We start from the raw sequence: 6,000 nt of genomic DNA on the forward strand, positions 1-6,000 counted from the left end.
CTAGAGCTCTGACAAATTGTTTCATAAGGCCCAATTTGATGTGCAGTGGTGGCATCAGCACCTTCCGGGGGTCCACCAGTGGCTCCCACTTGACGTTGTTCCTCCCCACAGAGAACTCTGTCCGCTGTGGCCAGTCCCGCCTGTGGTAGTGCGCCTTGGTGTCCCTGCTGTCCCAAAGGCAAAGATAGCAGGGAAACTTGGTAAAACCGCCTTGGAGACCCATCAGGAATGCCACCATTTTGATTTCTTGCCAGTCCGACGTTTGGAAGGGTCCACCATGCAGAAGTAGCAGTTGCTTGAGTGGTCCGTGGGTTCCCGCCAAATTCTTGGGATAGCGAACTTCATGGCTCTCTCTTCCCTTCTGTACCATCCTACAAAAATACATTTATTTCACCCATGACTAATGTGTAAGAGATTCTCGCAACATTTTTCATATAGGATATATTTTTTCAATAACATTGAAAATTGTAAAACATTTTAAAATTAAAAACTTTTACAATTTTAAAAATTAACACATTTTATAACATAAAATTCCGAGCAACAATTGTCCATCTTACCTTCCAGAGTTTTTTTGCAGTGCTCGCAGGTGAAATGAGGTGCCCAGCATTTGTCTTGACCCCCGACAGGCATGCCGAAATATGCCTTGTATGCCTCACACATCTTAGCAGATGCTTCCACGGAGTACTTTTTCGCTCTTGTCTTGATAAACTGGCCACAGACATAGCAAAATGCGTCTGCCGGATGCTTGCAGCCTCTTGATGCCATCTCAGAAAAATGCAGATATGTATCCACTTAGGCAGCTGGAACTAAACTGAACTGGTGGGCCCCTGTATTTATACTACTATTTATATTACTGGAAAGTTCTAGAAGTTACTCCAAGTTCACTCAGCACTGAATCTATCTGGAATGTTCTGGAAAATAGTTAAATTTCAAAATATCACTGTCCTGGTCACAAAAGCAAAGTTTGTGGGGAATAATAGCCATTTTCTATACTTTTGAGGCATAAGCAATTAGGAAATAACACTTACTACCCAGGAACCAAAAAAAAATGTGTTACACGGTGGTATTATTATTATTATTATTATTATTATTATTATTATTATTATTATTTATTTCTTAGCAGACGCCCTTATCCAGGGTGACTTACAGTCGTAGACAAAAATACATTTCAAGAATTAGTACAAGTATAATACAATTAAGAGCAAGATAAAATACAATCACTTCGGTTCTAGCAAGTACAAGTACATGACAAAATACGATTCAATAACAGAGCAGATAACAGTGTCAGTGATAGTTACATCAGGATATAATTCAATACAAAATACTGCTGATTAAATGACACTTGACAGATTACAGTACTCTAAAGTACAGGGTTAAATGCAGTAAAATAGGGAGCAGATAAGAGCAAGTAAAGTGCATTTAAGGAAGAATGATAAGTGTCCAGATGGAAAAGAGGAGAATAAAACACAGGGCTCTAAATATAATACATTCAAAAATAAAACTAAAGAGTTTGAGGTGTTGCATTCTGCTAGACCCCTAATGGGTAAATGTATAAGCCTAGCCCTTTAGCATGGGTGAAGGTATTCCATATGTAGACAGAATTTCTTCAAAATGGCCTCTCAGGTTGATTTGCAATTTGTAAATTGTATCAGGGAAGGTGGTTAATTAACTTGAATAGAGTTGTTTGCATTTGGATTGGTCTCCACACAGCCTCCTGTAGTGGTGTGATCCCATTGAAGTGTGTGAAAGTATTGTCTCTAGAGCAGTTAGCAGCTGTGCCAGTTCCCTTGCAAAGTGAGGTGGAACCTATTTAAGGGTGGGTATCTAATAGTTGTCAGTCTACAGGTAACCAGGGACCGAGGCAGATAGGTAAGTTCCTGCTTCAAGTAATTTTAAATTAACTACATTTGGTAACATTGTAAGGTGGAGTTTGAATTAGCTGAGTTAGTGTGTGATTAGTACCAGGTGAGTGGTTAAATTGATTAGAAGTTGATTTGCTATTTGATTTGGTTTCCACACAGTTTAGTTGGTTCTTTTGCCACACAGTTGTAATATTAATCAAGCAGCCTATTCCATGCCAGCAAGAAGCGCCAGCAAACAGAAGAGCCTCAACAAAAGAGCCGGGAGTCTAGCTGTGGGAGTCCAGAAAGGGGGGGCCTGCGCTGAGACACTCTTCGAATAGATCCGAACCTAGCAGCGCTCTGGAAGAAGCCATCTACTAGTCAAGTCTGTACCCTTCACCCCACTGCTCCCACTGTGCCTATTTGTCTTGCCTGTCCTGCTATGACTGTCTCTCACATCCCTGTTCTGTCCTCTTGCCCTCGTCCTCTGCCCTCTCTCCGCTGCTGCTCCTCCAACCCCTCTAACCTCATCCCTCTGCCTCTCCGCCCCTCCCGCACACTCTCTGGTGCACTCTGGAACTGCCACTCTTCTGCTAACAAAGCTGATTTCATCTCTGCCTTTGCCGCCCACCTCTCTCTCTCGATTTCCTTGCTCTCACTGAAACCTGGCTGTCCCCTGATAACACTATGACTCCTCCTGCCCTGTCCTCTCTCTACATCCTGTCCCATACCCTGCGTCTCACTGTACGGGGAGGTGGGACTGGTCTTCTCCTCTCTCCCTCCTTACTCTTTTTCTGTCCCCTCCGATCTCTCCTCACTCTCTGTTAATACCTTTGAATTTCATGCAGTCCAACTAACCTGTCAACTCCTGCTAATTGTACTGTACCGCCCCCCTGGGCCTCTCGCTCACTTTCTAGATGAACTCGACTATCTCCTCTCCTCCCTCCCCTCTCTGTCTAACCCAACTGTCCTGTTAGGTGACTTCAACATCCATCTCTCCAACCCCAGCCACTCTGCTGGATTCCTCCCTCTCCTTCACTCCTTCGACCTCTGTCTCTCTCCATCCCCTCCTACCCACAAAGCTGGCCGTCAACTGGACCTCACCTTCTCCAGGGCCTGCTGCCCCTCTACCCTCTCTGTCACCCCCCTGGACCTCTCTGATCACTATTTCATCTCTTTTTCTCTGTTTCTCCCCTCTCTCCCTGCTCCTCCTACCCCCACTGTCACCTCTCGCCGTAACCTCCGCTCTCTCTCCCCCTCTGTCCTTGACTCCACTGCCCTCTCTCACCTCCCTCCTATCGACTCCTTTTCACAACTCTCCTTAGACTTTGCTACCTCCACCCTCTTCTCCTCCCTCAGCTCCTCCCTCGACTCCCTCTGTCCCCTCACCTCCCGACCTGCTTGCCCCTCCCTTCCCCAACCCTGGCTCTCCTCTGTGCTCCGCTCAGCAAGAATCACACTTCGATCTGCTGAAAAGAAATGGAAGAGAAAAAAACTCGCTGCTGCCCTAGACCTTTACCGCACCCTCCTCTCCTCCTTCTCCTCAACTCTCTCCTCTGCTAAATGTACTTATTTCCAATCTGTAATCCAAGCCTCTATTAACAACCCACGTAAACTATTCTCTACCTTCTCCTCCCTCCTCTATCTCCCCTGATGACTTTGCCTCCTTCTTCTCTTCTATAATCTCAGATATCCGCAAACTCTTTAACACCTTTCCCTCCCCCGCACCCTCTCCTGCTCCAACCCCTACACCCACTGCATCCCCTACTAACTCACCCTCCTTCTCCACCTTCTCGCCCCTCTCAGACTCTGACCTCTCCTCCCTGCTCCAGGGTCACAAACCCACCACGTGTGCCCTGGACACCTTCCCCACTCACCTCTTTCAAGCTGCTGCTCCTGCTCTACTTCCCTTCATCTCCTCCCTTCTCAACACCTCTCTACTTTCTGGTCTCTTTTCCTCTGCCTTCAAAAAAGCCTCTATCACTCCCCTCCTCAAAAAACCTACCCTCGAGCCCACCTCCCTCCAGAGCTACCATCCTGTCTCCCTCCTACCCTTCCTCTCCAAAACCCTCGAGCGAACTGTACACCGCCAGCTCTCTGCTTTCCTGTCCAACCACTCTCTGCTCGACCCTCTCCAATCTGGCTTCCGCTCTGCTCACTCCACTGAAACCGCCCTCCTGTCTGTCACCAACTCACTAAACTCTGCCCGAGCTGCCTCTCTCTCCTCTGTCCTAATTCTCCTCAACCTCTCTGCTGCCTTTGACACTGTTGATCACTCTATTCTACTATCATCTCTCGCTGACCTGGGGATCTCTGGCACTGCTCTGGCCTGGTTCTCCTCCTACCTCTCCAACCGCACTTACCAGGTAACATGGCGTGAAGCAACCTCTACACCTCGCCCTCTCTTAACAGGAGTCCCCCAAGGGTCAGTCTTGGGTCCTCTCCTGTTCTCTCTCTACACCCGCTCCCTGGGCCCCCTCATCGCATCCTATGGTTTCTCATACCATTTCTATGCTGATGATGCTCAGATTTTCCTCTCCTTCCCCACCTCTGACTCCACCATCCCCTCCCGTATCTCTACCTGTCTGTCTGCTATTTTCTCCTGGATGCACTCGCATCACCTCAAACTCAACCTCTCTAAATTTGACCTCCTTTTCTTTCCCTCCTCCTCTGGTCTCTCTATATCTCTGTTCCTCTGGAATCTACCACACTCTCTCCCTCTTCCTCCGCTAAGAACCTCGGAGTCACCCTGGTCCCCTGCCTCTCTTATTCCCAGCACATCTCCACTCTGGCACGCACTGAGCAACATCCGCAACATCCGAAGAATCCGACCCTTCCTCACCAACTATGCCACCCAGCTCCTGGTCCAGGCCTTGGTACTCTCCTGCCTAGACTACTGCAACTCCCTCCTGGCTGGCCTCCCTGTGTCCGCCACCCGTCCGCTCCAGCTCATCCAGAACTCCGCTGCCCGCCTGGTGTTCTCTCTGCCTCGGTTCTCCCATGCAACTCCACTACTCCGCTCACTCCACTGGCTCCCGATCACCGCTCGCATCCAGTTCAAGACTCTTGTACTAGCCTACAGATGCCTTGACCAGACTGCTCCCAGCTACCTCCAGACCCTCATCTCTCCCTACACCCCCACTCGACCTCTCCGCTCCGCCTGCACTAGAAGACTGGCTCTACCTCCTCTACGCTCCCCTGCCTCCAGAGCCCGCTCCTTCTCCACCCTCGCTCCGCAGTGGTGGAATGACCTTCCTACAGATGTCAGGACTGCCCAGTCCCTGACCACATTCCGGCGCCTCCTTAAGACTCACCTCTTCAGACAGCACCTGTAGAACTCCTCTGTTTTTCCCCTGGGACACTTATCGCCCTTCCTTAAATGCGCTTTACTTGCTCTTATCTGCCCCCTATTTTACTGCATTTAATCCTGTACTTCAGAGTACTGTAATCTGCCAAGTGTTTAATCTGTAGTATTTTGTATTTAATCATATCCTGATGTAACTATCACTGACACTGTTATCTGCTGTATTATTGAATTGTATTTTGTCACACTTGTACTTGCTTGAACCAAAGTCATTGTATTTATCTTGCTCTTAATTGTATTATTACTTGTACTGTGATTCTTGAAATGTATTTTGGTTTACGACTGTAAGTTGCCCTGGATAAGGGCGTCTGCTAAGAAATAAATAATAATAATTCCTATGATTCGTGTAGAACTGCCAAATAAATAAATAAAATAAAATAAAAAACAGGTGGGGGTATATATTTATCGTGTAAAAAAAAAAGAAGAAAAAATTGCACACGCTTGATTTTTGTGACCTTGTTCTTGTTGAACTGTAACTTGATTGAGACCGTAGGCGCCTAAACCATAGGCCACAGGGTGGCAAACTGTATTTTGCCCTTCTGATTTTTTCTTTTTTTTGCTCGGTGTATACAAATTATTATTTATGTTTTGCTATGATTTTGCCTTTAAACGGATTAAAATGTAATTTAAAAAATAAAAATAAATAAACGGAGTCATTCAGAAGACGCCAGAAGTCCGACAATGATATAAAAAAAAAAAAACGTGCCCTACACAAACATTGGTTTGACCCATTGATTTCACCTTGCTGTAACTAAGAATTTTGGACCTTGACATGAAATAATTGTTTACCCCTAT

Source organism: Acipenser ruthenus, chromosome 50 (assembly GCF_902713425.1).
Source record: "Acipenser ruthenus chromosome 50, fAciRut3.2 maternal haplotype, whole genome shotgun sequence".
Classification (NCBI taxonomy): Eukaryota; Metazoa; Chordata; class Actinopteri; order Acipenseriformes; family Acipenseridae; genus Acipenser; species Acipenser ruthenus.